This window comes from Microcaecilia unicolor, chromosome 10, assembly GCF_901765095.1.
Source record: "Microcaecilia unicolor chromosome 10, aMicUni1.1, whole genome shotgun sequence".
NCBI lineage: Eukaryota > Metazoa > Chordata > Amphibia > Gymnophiona > Siphonopidae > Microcaecilia > Microcaecilia unicolor.
In genome coordinates, this window is record NC_044040.1 from 137,161,822 (window position 1) to 137,176,637 (window position 14,816).

The 14,816-nt window shown below is 43.8% G+C and overlaps 1 protein-coding gene across 1 annotated transcript in view; it reads right to left on the reverse strand.

Moving 5' to 3' along the window:
* ANO7 (anoctamin 7) overlaps positions 1-4,868 on the reverse strand; it is a 413,838-nt gene extending 408,970 nt beyond the window's left edge. Inside the window, exon 1 of the mRNA XM_030215797.1 lies at positions 4,853-4,868. The gene's annotated coding sequence lies outside the window, so the exon portion shown is untranslated. The remainder of the gene's footprint in view (positions 1-4,852) is intronic.
* Between the last annotated feature and the right edge of the window lie 9,948 nt (positions 4,869-14,816).

The window sequence follows — 14,816 nt, forward strand, 5'->3', positions numbered from 1 at the left end:
GCTGGATGTTAGAGATACCTGCAGAACTGAAGCTGCAGTAGCGATGGAAACATGTATAAAATGCAGGCAAAGAGCTGCGCTCCAGTCACCGGCAAGGAGCTGCGCTTCCTAGGCAGACATGAAGCTGTGCAGCACCTGCAGTCACATAGCTGTGCTCAACATACCGCCCTGGAACTGCACCCAATCTGCAGAAAAGAGTTGTGCTAAACATACAGAGATGGAGCTACACTCAACAAGGGGTGGAACTGCATTCCACAGGCAGACACAGAGCGAGCTGCGTTCCACACTGAGACCCTGAAGAAAGAACTACACTCAACATGCGACAATGAAGCTGCGTTGAACATGCAGAGATGAAAGGTTGCAGAATATGCAGCAATGGAGCTGCGCTCAACAAGCAAAATGCACAGATGGAGCCCCAGGGAACAGCCAGAGAAGAAAGTGCTACCAGGAGGCCAACAAGAAAGGAGCACAACTTGTGGAAATACAGACCTGGTGCTGCATTCTCCTGGCCCAGAGGGACTAAAACTACAAGAAGAGTAGGCCCCATGCCCCAAGAGACACTCTCAGCCCCCAAGTGGTCTCTGAGTCACAATGACCACCCTCCTCGGTAACTGAGACAGAGCAGCAGTCAACGTAGAGAAAGAACTCCCGCCAAGAAGGTGGTAAGCACCACAGGTTTGGAATCCTCAGACCATAGAGAGCAAAATGCAGCCGTAAGGCAGTGAGCAAGAAACAACTCTTGCCAGGAACAAAGAGGAAGCTAGCCACTAACACCAAACCAAGGAAAAACCAGCTAAGGGAGAGTCAAACTCCAGACCCTGAACACAGCCACTTCCCTACAGACAAGTAGAGAAAAGCGCAGAGCTAAGAGGTGATAATCCAGATGCACAGCAATAGATCTGCTCAGCAGGAAAGAACTGTGCCCCTTACACAAAAAGGAAGGAGTGTCAAATGTGCCAGGAGAGAGGTGCCTGAAAATAGAAAAGGCAAAATCCGCCTGTGCCAGGCTAAAATTTCCACCCGAAAGCAAGGAACAGCCAGGGCCGGTCCAATCCGGTAAGCGGGGTAAGCGCCGCAGGGGGGCACCTGCCTTCAAGGGCGCCTCCCTCCCAGCGGCCCGCCCAGCTGTTTGATGACGGGTTCCCTCATCCTGTGGCATGTCTTCTCTGCTGTGGCCTGCCTGCCCATGCGCCTTCCCGGTTCCTGGCTTCCCCCGTAACACTGCACGCGGCGCTGCTCTTGCCTTGTCGCTTTCCACTCTCAACGAGCGACTACGCCGACAACGTCACGACGACGCCTCCTCCTCCCCCTGCGGCACCTTCGTGCGCGCCAGTGCGCGCTTTCAGGTTGAAGCTGAAGAGCGTCTTTCGCGTCTCTCGGAGTGACTGAGTCCTCTGGCCGGCACGCTCTGCCACAGAGCTGTGAGGGGTCTCAGTTCTTCCTCTGGCAGTTGCATTAGTCGAATCAGGAGTCAGACATAAGTAAGCTTGTGCAGTGCTTTGCTGGGGTTTAATTGGTACATGTTTGAAATTTGTAGAGCTGTTGTTAGTGGGCATTCAGTTAATTTCTATGCCTTAAAATTGTTTGTGCATGAAAAATTGTAGCTTCCTTAGGAAATTCATTATTAATAGGCAGGGCTGCCGAGAGCCAGAGCCGGGCCCGGGACAAGGCCACCCCCAGACCCCCCCCCCACCACCCGAGGTCGTCGTTGCCGCCGCCGGGCCCCCCCACCCGAGGTCGCCGCCCCCTCCCCTCCACCCGCTACCGGGCCGGGCCCTGCACGAACCTTAAACGCCTCCTTTCAGCACGTTTGCAGCAAGCAGCAGCAGGGCAGACCTCTCCTTCCTTCCGTGCCCCGCCCTCGCGGATGTTACGTCAGGCGAGGGCGGGACACAGAAGGAAGGAGTGGCCTGCCCTGCTGCTGCTTGCTGCAAACGTGGTGAAAGGAGGCATTTAAGGTTAGTGCTGTGAGCGACGGAGGGAGGGTGGGTCGGACTGCGGTGTCGCCGAGCCCCCTCCGGAGGGACTTTTGTCCCCCCTGTCCCCCCCTCTCGGCGGCCCTGTTAATAAGTGACTTTTCCATCTTTAGGGGTAAAGGATGTATAGAAGTACAGTGGGGGAAATAAGTATTTGATCCCTTGCTGATTTTGTAAGTTTGCCCACTGACAAAGACATGAGCAGCCCATAATTGAAGGGTAGGTTATTGGTAACAGTGAGAGATAGCACATCACAAATTAAATCCGGAAAATCACATTGTGGAAAGTATATGAATTTATTTGCATTCTGCAGAGGGAAATAAGTATTTAATCCCTCTGGCAAACAAGACCTAATACTTGGTGGCAAAACCCTTGTTGGCAAGCACAGCGGTCAGACGTCTTCTGTAGTTGATGATGAGGTTTGCACACATGTCAGGAGGAATTTTGGTCCACTCCTCTTTGCAGATCATCTCTAAATCATTAAGAGTTCTGGGCTGTCGCTTGGCAACTCGCAGCTTCAGCTCCCTCCATAAGTTTTCAATGGGATTAAGGTCTGGTGACTGGCAAGGCCACTCCATGACCCTAATGTGCTTCTTCCTGAGCCACTCCTTTGTTGCCTTGGCTGTATGTTTTGGGTCGTATGTCGTATGTATGTCGTGCTGGAAGACCCAGCCACGACCCATTTTTAAGGCCCTGGCGGAGGGAAGGAGGTTGTCACTCAGAATTGTACGGTACATGGCCCCATCCATTCTCCCATTGATGCGGTGAAGTAGTCCTGTGCCCTTAGCAGAGAAACACCCCCAAAACATAACATTTCCACCTCCATGCTTGACAGTGGGGATGGTGTTCTTTGGGTCATAGGCAGCATTTCTCTTCCTCCAAACACGGCGAGTTGAGTTCATGCCAAGAGCTCAATTTTTGTCTCATCTGACCACAGCACCTTCTCCCAAATCACTCTCGGCATCATCCAGGTGTTCACTGGCAACTTCAGACGGGCCGTCACATGTGCCTTCCGGAGCAGGGGGACCTTGCGGGCACTGCAGGATTGCAATCTGTTATGTCGTAATGTGTTACCAATGGTTTTCGTGGTGACAGTGGTCCCAGCTGCCTTGAGATCATTGACAAGTTCCCCCCTTGTAGTTGTAGGCTGATTTCTAACCTTCCTCATGATCAAGGATACCCCACGAGGTGAGATTTTGCGTGGAGCCCCAGATCTTTGTCGATTGACAGTCATTTTGTACTTCTTCCATTTTCTTACTATGGCACCAACAGTTGTCTCCTTCTCGCCCAGCGTCTTACTGATGGTTTTGTAGCCCATTCCAGCCTTGTGCAGGTGTATGATCTTGTCCCTGACATCCTTAGACAGCTCCTTGCTCTTGGCCATTTTGTAGAGGTTAGAGTCTGACTGATTCACTGAGTCTGTGGACAGGTGTCTTTCATACAGGTGACCATTGCCGACAGCTGTCTGTCATGCAGGTAACGAGTTGATTTGGAGCATCTACCTGGTCTGTAGGGGCCAGATCTCTTACTGGTTGGTGGGGGATCAAATACTTATTTCCCTCTGCAGAATGCAAATAAATTCATATACTTTCCACAATGTGATTTTCCGGATTTAATTTGTGATGTGCTATCTCTCACTGTTACCAATAACCTACCCTTCAATTATGGGCTGCTCATGTCTTTGTCAGTGGGCAAACTTACAAAATCAGCAAGGGATCAAATACTTATTTCCCCCACTGTATATACTGAAATGAACAGGTTTTTCATTTTATTTCAGTGTGTATTTTGTGAGCCCAGGTCTCTGATCCTCAATGTCCTGGGTTATTTCCTTTCATGGTTACAATTAGGCTGCCAACTGGATCCAGATTCACAGGACAGGATTGATCCAGTCCTGGGTTTACCCTAGTGCATGCTGGAACTTTTACTCTTGCTTTTCTTACGGAATGCAATGAGGAAATTAGAACTACAGGTCCCTGCATGCAACATGGTAAACCCAGGACTGGATCAACCCTGTCGTGTGAATCTGGATTCAGCTGGCAGCCTTAGGTTACAACCATACAAAAGGTAATTATTTCTTCCTTTTCAATTGGCATTGGCAGAACTGTGTGTACATAGGATCTTTTATATGTTCTTCCCACACCCTGCGGCTCTGATATGCTACAGAACAGATAGAGAAGAAGATAAACGGTCAATAAGTCACCTTTTAAGTCTGCACAAAAGCTGACTTTTAGAAGTTGGTCTCCCGTTGGCCCCTTTGTGTCTGGGCTGAAAAAAGGGACAGGGTGGGAGAAGAGAGAATGAAGATGCTAGACAGGGGGGGGGGGGGGCGCCAACTGATAGTCTGCAGGGGGGCACCAGAGACCCGAGGACCGGCCCTGGGAACAGCTGTGGCAAACTAGTCCTAAAAAGGCACATTCCTGTAAAGAGACACTGAACTGAGTCCAAGCAAAAGACTAGCAAGAATGGCGCTCCCAAGGATACTCAGAAGAGGGATATGAGCTAGCAAATGCACACCAAGGACAACTGGGACCCCCGCCAGTGCAGACAAACCAGAGCAGACTGGAGGGATCCACAGGGACGAGAGAACCAGAACCTCCCTAAGGAAGGAAAAACTGCTGCCAAAACAAGAATCAAAGCAACTGGTACCAGCTCAAAAGGGTCCAAGATCAGAATCAGACGCCAGTCAGCGAAATTCAAAGAAACTTCGCAAGCAGCCCCCTAGAATACATTGCCAAAGGCGGGAAAATAAATCAGTTAACAGGCAAGAGAAAGAAGGAAAAACGTTTCTTCCTCCTTTTTTTTTTTTTTTTAAACAACCACTAGTGACAGGAATAAATAAAGGTTTCCCTCAGAGGCAGAAATTCAGATATACCTACCACCACAGAGGAGAAGAACCCCACAGGGGAGACAAGTTACTCCATGCCACAATCAACCTTCACCCTGCTATAAAGACAGCCAGGGGAGGTAGGGGAGGGAACCAGGGTCACTGGATATCACCCTTGCTGGCAGATGAGGAACTCAGGACCACTGAGTATCATCTAAAACTAGCCCCAATACGGCTACCAGCACACCCCTGGCTCCACTGTCACCAGAAGAATCTGGGACAGGAGCTACCAGCCAGCAGTCCAGAGCAGCTGCACGATCCGTCCACCATCCGCTAGGAGACAAAGAAAATACTGAACATTCCAGGCTGCACAATATCCTTAAGGGGCGGTTCACTTGGAACTATTTTCTCTGTCTCCTTCCGCTGGTAGATGGACATAACCCATTAGTCTGGACTGGTCTGGTATAGATGACAAGGAAATCTAGTTTACATGATCCCTTGCCTGCCAGCCTCTCTGAATTAAAAGCTGTTAGGCCAGCTGCCAACCCTGTGTACATCCTGAAAGTGGAGTGTTTCCAAACATACAAGTTATTGAATAAAGTTCTGAGCCAGCCCGGAAGCAGCACAAAGGAAAACAAAAAAGGAAAGCAAAGAATGAACCCTGAACCAAACACGGTTGACTTCCTTAGTCCTGATTAAATTTAATCTAACAGATCTTTCTAACAATGCTCAAGGAATGTTCTAGTGGTCAGAGCAGCTGTCCAAAAGTCAAAGTTAGTAACAGATTTGTGTGCATAGTGGTCCTTAAGCTGTGACATTTAAAAGCCCCCTTCCCATGAACTATGAAGTTCATTTTACATTAAATAGTTTCCCTGCTTGTGAAAGAGTATGCATATAATGCTACATGATATGCAAACTTACACAGAGCTCCATTAGAGCAGTGCAGTTAATTAATTAAAATTTCCTTATAGAGAGCACAAAGAAGTTCAACTCACTTCTCCTGTGACCACTCCAATTATTCCCGTGAGGAAAACATTGGAACCACCAATATACAGCAGTGGCGAACCACAGATTGGAAGTCAAGAAAATATGGTGGAGAAGGTTTGTTTATTGTTTATTAATTTGATAAACTGCCTCTTTCAAGCATGAGTTGAGATGGTTTATATACAATTGTCCCCAAGGGGCTCACAATCTAAGTAGTACATTGTACCTGGGGCAATGGACAGCTAAGTGACTTGCCCAGAGTTACATGGAGCTGCAGAAGGAATTTAACCTGGTTACCCCAAGATCTCAACCCATTGCCGGCCATTAGGCAGCAGTTGGAATTGAACAGGGTTCCCCAGGTCTGCAAACCACTGCATTAACCATTAGGCCACTCCTCCAGTTGGTGATGAGAGTGACAGACAATGTGGTGAGTGTCTTGCAATTAGTTCTATGGTCAGATATGAATTCTGCAAAATTTAAAGAAAAAAAACTGATTGTTGAAGGAAAAATAAGGGGAACAATGCCTGAAGTTAAAAAAGAGATCACCAGACAGAAGAAGTTAGAGAGCAGAATTGAGTGTGAGGAAGGACTGCAGGACTTGAGAATAAGCTGCAAAGAGAAATGTTTGAGAAAACTGAGGACCTAGAAAACAGGGTGCAGTGCTGCAACTTTTGAGTGAGAAGAGCCTATTTGAATTGTGTAGAAGTGGTGAAATATGTATGTTTAACCAAATAAATAAAAAAAAAGATTCTTTATATTCTTATCTGTAAGCAGTGAGAGTAATAATGATAAACAGGGAGGAAAAAGCCTCAAGACGCTCCCAGCTAATGGCTGAAAGAGCAGAGTTTCATCATCATTGGCAAAAAAAATCTATCTGGTGAGTTTAATTGTAAATTGTGACGTTTAGACAGACAAAAACTTAGCTGTAAAGTCTCTTTCTTCTAGCTACATCCAAAAATCAGACCTGGTCAGCAGTGGCCAGCATTTTGTTGAACTGCGTCAGGGTCAGTCGGTCAGAAAATCCACAGGAAAAAAGAAAAAACATCATGCAAATCAAAAATCTGAATATGTCATTTATTGCATTATATGCCCATGTGATAAACTGTATGTGGGGCAGACACGTCTGATAGAGCATAAGAGTGCTATCAAGACCCAGATTACCTCACCCTTGGCGATGCATTGTGTTGCTCATTAACATACGTTTGACACATTGCAGTGTCTGGTATTGCAACAAGTAACACTGTTAGTGAGAGGCAGTGATAAGACACCGCCTACTGCTTCAGAAAGAGCAACAATGGATTTTCAGACTGAACTCACTAATCCCGCAGGGTTTAAATGCCAAACTCAAATGGTGTAATTTTTTCTAAAAATTGTGTTTTATTTTTCTTTGATTAGTCCCAACTTTCTAGCTGGTGCCCTTATGATTGGCTTATGCCTCTCTGGGCATCTGACATCATCTAAGTGTTATAAGGAGGAACTGCCATTTTTTTCAAGATTGTCTCTCTATAGTTCCATCAGTTTTGAACAGAGTCTAAGTAAGCAAACGTAAATGGATGTTAACATTGAGAATTTTTGATTGCATGATGTTTTTCTTTTTTCCTGCAGATTTTCTGACCGACTAACCCTGACACAGTTCAACAAAATGCTGGCCACCGTTGGTCATGGTCTGATTTTTGGATGTAGCTGGAAGAAAGGTCCTTTTTTTTTTTTTGCAGTAAACTTCAATACAAGACTCCTGAGGCAGGCACTTCTGTGCTGAGACACAGTGCCGTGTCGAGTCTTAAATATTGTAGCGGATAAACCTGTTTGTTTATCCCATTGCTTGTTCAGCCTGCTTTCTTCTCCCGCTTTTTGTCTGCCTTGAGTAATTTTATTTTCTAGTAGAAAGGGCTCGTTTCTGACACAAATGAAACAGGCGCTAGCAAGGTTTTCCTCGGAGTGTGTATGTTTGAGAGAGTGTGTGAGAGACTCTGCGTGCGAGAGAGAGAGAGAGAGAGAGAGAATGTGCGAGTGTGTGTGTGTGTGTGACAGAGAGAGAATGAGACTGGGTGCGAGTGTGTGTGTGAGAATGAGAGTGTGGGCCAGGAGCCCCCCTCCCTCCCTCCCTCCAGTTCCAGGGTCGTCCCCCCCTCCCTCCCTTCGAGTGCCAGGGTCGTCCCCTCCCTCCCTCTGAGTTTCAGGGTTATCCCCTTCCTCCCTCCCTCCGAGTTTCAGGGTCTCCCCCCCCCCTCTCTCTTCCCCATCCCAATTCAGCATCTCCCTTCTGTCACCCTACTCCCACCAAGTCTACTATCTACCCTTCTCTCCCTGAGCAAGCATATTTCCTTTCTTTCCATTCTTCGTTGATCCAGTATCTCCTGTCTTCCCTATCCTCCCTACTCCTCTATCCAGCATCTTCCCCTTGACCAGTGGCATAGCAAGGGCGGGGCGGTGGGGGTGGTCTGCTCCGCTGGTTCCCTGCTCCCTCGGAACAGGTTACTTCCTGTTCCAGGGCAGAGGGGAGCAGGGAACCAGTGGAACCAACACCCCCCCCCCCAGCGGCATGCAAGAATGCACTCGGGGGGGGGAGTCATGCTGCACCCCCCCCCCCCAGGTGTTTCGGGAGGGCAGCTGTTGAGCGCATCAGTGGCGTCAGGCAGGCTCGAGCCTTTTTGTGTGTGTGTGTTGCTGTTAAGCTGTATGGCAGTTTGGAGGGGGGGGGGGGTGTTGGATCAGCTGTGAGGCATGGGTTTTTGTTTTGTTTACCCCGGGTTCTGATGTTGACATCACAATGCGTTTGCTGACATCAGCCTGTGCTACGGAGCCTAGCAGACCAACTCCGAAGAAGTCACGAACACAGGCAGCAAGACCAATATAATGTTGGAGGTGAGAATTATATATAGGATTTGTTACATTTATATCCCACATTTTCCCACCTATTTGTAGGCTCATGTGGCTTACATAGTACCGGAGAGGCATTACAGACTCCGGTGTAAACAAATACAAAGTGATGTTGTGGTAAGACAAAGTTCATGTGTCACAGCCACCACTAGGGAATCGTACAACGGAAGAGTTGTGTTATGTCCATTACGTTCTTTAGTTTTGTTGTGTGCAGAGATCAGGCATTTATGTTGGATCGGTAGGGTATACAACAAAACAAAACTCTTCTATAATGGCAAAAAATAGTAATTTCAACAATAGACTAAGATTCTGTGGAGTGCATCTGTTTTAAGGGAATTAAGGGAAAAGCCTCTGAATGTAACCCAACCTCCAACCCAAGTAGTCATTTAGTAATAACAAGGTTTGAGAAAGCTTCTGCTAGGAATTTTATCATCATAGGCAAAAACCCTTTTAATTCCAAAATGAATGAAAATATGCTAAAAGCTCAACAGAATCAGCTCAGGATCCATATAGCATGTGAAAGTCAAAAGAGTAACTTAGCTTTCAAGTGCAGATACAAAGCAACAAGTGGGTCATCGGTCAAACATACCATGGTAGGGTATGCCTTTTTAAACAGGTTAGCTTTTAGTGTTTTCCGGAAGTTTAGGTGCTCGTTTGTAGTTACACAGTTGTATGCTTACGTAGGAAAAACTAGACGCTTAAATTGATCTGTATTTTGAGTCCTTTGCAGCTTGGGTAGTGCAGATTTAGGTACGTTCGTGTTGATTCGGATGTGTTTCTAGTTGGTAGGTCGATCAAGTCTGTCATGTATCCCGGAGCTTCGCCGTAGATAATTTTGTGAACCAGAGTGCAGATTTTGAAAGCAATGTGTTCTTTGATTGGGAGCCAGTGTAATTTTTCGCGAAGGGGTTTTGCACTTTCAAATCGCGTTTTTCGTTCCAATTACCTGGAGGTCTGTAAAACAAGACAATTCAAATGATTGCATAGGGTTTTGTTGTGGATTCTGATTGAGGCAATTTCAAGTTGAGTGTCATGGACTCGCAATGGTTTCGGTGGTAAGTGGGATCAATAGATTAGTGCTATGCCTCCGCCTCTCTTTTCCTTTCGGTCCAGTGTGTGATTTTGTATCCTGGAGGGTACAGGTCTAGGATTATGGGGTCCTTTTGGTCGTGGATCCAGGTTTAATTGATGAAGAGTAAGTCAAGGTCTTCTTGCCATGATCCAGTCTGTTAGTATTTCTGTTTTGTTTACTGCGGATCTGGTGTTGATGTAGCCCACTTGTATTATTTGGAATGGGTCTTCTGCGTCTGGTGTTCTGTGGACTTTTATTAGTTGTCGTGTCTTTGTTGAGGTGAGTTTGTTGGACCCTTCTTTGCATTCTGTACTGGTTGTCCGCATGTTGGTTGTTCTTCCTTTGTTTAAGTTGTTGTCAGTTTGATGAGGTGTGGTGTATCTGATCAATCTTTGATGATTGTATAGTATGCGTATAATGTTACTTTCTGCAAGAGGGGTGGTTACTGTTAAGTGGATCAGTGTTAAGGAGTAGATTATTAGGAGTAGTTTGAAGGTATTCATTTTGGTTTCTTTTCGTGGTGGGCTACTAATAAGACCGAGTTCTGATGACTGGATGCGCGATAAAAGACTTTTTTTCTTTGGTGTGGAGTCTGGTGTTCTGGTTTTGGTGTGTTATTTCAGGCTTAGTCTTTGGTTAATATCATGGGGTTATATGTGTGGTGCATGAGGTTAGTGCATGACTTGGTTTTGTTGTGTATGACTGTTTGAGATCTTGTCTGCCTGCACTATTTCTCAGTATGTTTTCCTTGGGTTAGGCGATGTGTGGCTGTGTGTTACCTTTGGTTGGGCTGTTTTTGGGCCACTTTCGTTGTCTGCCTCATCAGTTGATGAATTTGATCTGCAGTTCAAAATTCCCTTAGATCCTGCCGTTGATTTTCTTGCCAGCTGTTCTGACCGGTCACTTTTTTTTGTTTGTTTCCTTGATTAGATGAGGAGGGGAGGCTAGAGGTGTAGAGACTATTCGGTATGAAAGGTGTGCTGGGACTTGCCTGTAGTTGCTTCCCTCTCTTCACTGACTTAAGAAGAAGGTCTGCCTTTCAAGCTGTTGAGATCAGTACTGGATAAAGACATCATCCACAAATTGTTTGCTTTTATGGCCACCACCGCACATTGAGCAGAAGATTTCAGTGTATTATCTACGACGACACCTAGATCTTTTTCTTGAGTGCTGATCTCCAAGGTGGACTCTAGCATCAGGTAACTATGATTCAGATTATTCTTTACAATGTGCATCACCTTGAATTTGTCCACATTAAATTTCATCTGCCATTTTTATGCCCAAATTCTATATAAGGTGCCTTAACTTGTGCACACTAATTTGGCCGCATGGCCAAATTCCACGCACAACTTGATTAACAAGTGAATCAGCACTGATAATTGGTACTTAATTAGCAGCACTATTTGGCTTTAATTAGAATGTACGCGCACAACTTCTAGGCATATTCTACAACACAGTGCATGTAAATTCTAATGTGCATAGTCAAAAAGGGGGCAAGGCCATGGTCGTGGAATGGGTGGGTAGTGGACATTTCAAAAAACTGTACACCCAATCTGTGCCTAACTTAGGTGCAAGTATTTAGGCCTGGTTTTAAGTGGCCTAAATGGGTGTGCCTAAATTTTAGTCACAAGAAACAGCACATGCGCATATTATATAAACTATGCCTATCTTTAGCTTAATATGTGCTATGTTTTAATATTTAACATCCTTAACTGCCATCGTTCCTTTACAATTTAACGGAATCCAGTTCATACTGATGTTGATGTTTGTTTTTATGTGCAGCTCTATGGTCTTATTGACCTTTTGTGAAAGAGCACTGCATTCGCTGCTTTCTCCAGCATATACTTGATATGTTTTCCATTCTTCTTTCCATCAAAACTTTGTTGGGTGCCATTTTTATTTATTCTCCACAATTTATATCATGCTTTTACCTTTTTGAATGTTTACAGTTTTCTTTGGTATCACAAGGAGACCATTGTTCTTGTTGCCTTACCTTTGCCATCAGTTTGGTATGTTGTACATCTTGCACCTCTGTTTATTCACTTTAGATAGCACTTAGGCAATCCTTAGGTATCTACTACTACTATAAATCACTTTTATAGCGCTACCAGTCGTACGCAGCGCTTTACAATTGAACATGAAGAAAGACAGTATCCTTACTCTTTACCTTTTTCACCCCTTTCACATCTCCCTTATTAACTCCACTTAAGACAAATGTGCATAACTTACATATAATTTTTATTATAAAATTATATTTTTAAATTAATTTTATTATTATTTTTTGTATTGGTATAAAATGTGGCTTTTTTCTAATTGGTATTTCACATTTTTAGGGACCATCACTCCTTTTCTTTCGGTTCCTTGGATGTGCACTTTATTCATAAGTTTGATTATATATTAAATGTACATTACTGTCAACATTCTCTGGCAACGAATTCCAGAGTTTAATTACACATTGAGTGAATAAATATTTTCAACCAATTTGTTTTAAAATTACTACCTTGTATCTTCATTGCATGCCCCCTAGTCTTAGTATTTTTGGAAAGAGTAAACAAGCGATTTACATCACCTGTTTCCAATCCACTCATTATTTTATAGACCTCTATCATATTGCCCCTCAGCCGTATTTTCTCTAAGCTTAAGAGCCCTAGCCGCTTAGCCTTTCCTCTTAGGGAAGTCATCCCATCCCCTTTATCATTTTTGTCACCCTTCTCTGTACCTTTTCTATTTCTAATATAACTTTTTTGAGATGGCGGTGCCCACAATCGCACATAATACTCAAAGTGCAGTTGCACCATGAAGCGATATAAAGGCATTATAACATCCTCATTTTTGTTTATATTCCTTTCCAAATAATACCTAACATTCTATTTGCCTTTTTAGCTGCTACTACACACTTTATCATCAATGATGACACCAAGATCCTTTTCTTGATTGGTGACTCCTAATGGGGAACCTTGCATCACATAGCTATAGTTTGTGTTCCTCTTTCCTATTTGCATCACTTTGCTCACATTAAATATCATCTGCCATTTAGATGTCCAGTCTCCCAGACTCATAAGGTCCTCTTGCAATTTAACAACTTTGAATAACTTTGTGTCGTCAGCAAATGTAATGACCTCTCTAGTTATTCCCATTTCTAGATCATTTATAAAATATGTTGAAAAGCAGCAGGACTCCACTATCTACCCTTCACCATTGGGAATACTGACCATTTAGCCCTACTCTCTGTTTTCTATCTTTTAACCAGTTTTTAATCCACAATAGAACACTACCTCCTATCCCATGACTTTCCAATTTCCTCTGAAGTCTTTCATGAGGTACTTTGTCAAATGCTTTTTGAAAATCCAGATACACAATATCGACCAATTCACCTCTATCCACGTTTGTTCATGCCTTCACAGAAATGTAGTAGGTTAGTAAGGCAAGATTTCCCTTTATTAAATCTATGTTGGCTTTGTCTTTTTATATCCATGCTTATGTATATGCTCTGTAATTTTATTCTTTATAATAGTCTCTACCATTTTGCCTGGCTTCCAAAAAGTCAGGCTCACCAGTCTATAATTCACAGATCACCTCTAGAACTCTTTTTTTTTTTTTAAATCGGTGCTACAGTGGCCACCTTCCAATCTTCTGGTACCATGATTGCTTTTAAAAGATAAATTACATATTACTAACAATAGTTCCTCAAGTTCATTTTTGAATAGCATCCATGCCTGATGCAAGTTTTTGACCTTTGCAGCTGCTCCTTTGTTGTTGTTTTATTTATTGATCGTTCTTATTTTTATCATAGTCTCCTTTTTGAAAGTAAAATGCTAATGTATTGGATTTCCTGTGCATACTTACTCCAGAGCTTATATCAAATCTGATCATGTTATGATCATTGTTATCAAGCGACCCCCCCAGCACCATTAATTCCTGCACCAGATCATGCGCTCCACTAAGGACTAGATCTAGAATTCTTCCTCCTCTTATTGGCTCCTGAACCAACTGTTCCATAAAGTAATCATTGATTTCATCAAGGAATTTTACCTCCCTAGCATATCCCGATGTTACATTTACCCAATGAAGGAAGCCAAAGCAGACATCACTGAGAAACGCGCATAGTTCATCAGAAATATATTTAGGGGTGCCCATACAAAAGGCCTTATAGACAAGGCACAACAGCTTGAAAGTAATCCTTGCAGAAACTGGCAGCCAATATAATTCTGTCAAGATTGGGGAAAAATGATCAGATTTTTCCCTCCAACCAGCAGGCACGATGCTGTGTTTTGTAGAAGCTGAAGTCTCTTTAGAATGACCTTAGTCAGTCCTTGAAATAGTGAATTACAATTGTACATGCTCTAATTACTATCAGGCTGGACTATCTTTACCAAATTGGAGTTACTAAGAAATGGTTTTAACAAATCATCCACAGTTGGACATAAGATTTCACAACATTTCAATTTGCAAATTATGAATTATCACAATGAAAACCCAAAATTAATGATGTCTTCAATAAGTGGAAGTGGTTTACCTTGAAATATTAGCTTAATGGTCAGAGGTCTAGATTTATGAGATAGCCACATTTCAGAGGATTTTTTTTCCATATTAAAATTAAAGTGTGGCCTTCAAGCCAGCCATCCAACATCAACTTACAATTAAGATCAGACATGACATTAAGTTGGTCATCCTTCATAAAGATGACCAACTGAATGTCATCAGCAAAGAAATGAAAGTTTAATAATCCATTTGACTTGCCATTCCTTATGCTGTTTCCTATTATTTTCATTCAGATCCTTTTTCCTAATAATCCAATCAATGTGCACATTATAATTTAAAAAGAATTGGTGAAAGAAGAGATCCTTGAGGTATACCTCTCATGAAATTTCTCTTGAATGATACCGCTTGATTCCAAACACACTAATTGCATCCGATTGGAAAGATAAGAATTAAACCAATCCAGAGAGGAAGTGACATCACACGGAGTGATGGCAGCTTGAATGACGAGCTCCGTCAGGGCAAGCAAGCAGTAATGCTTTAAACCCTTCCCGGTTGAAGTTTTGAGGGAGAAAAAAAAGTGTCAAGCAGCATTGGAAAA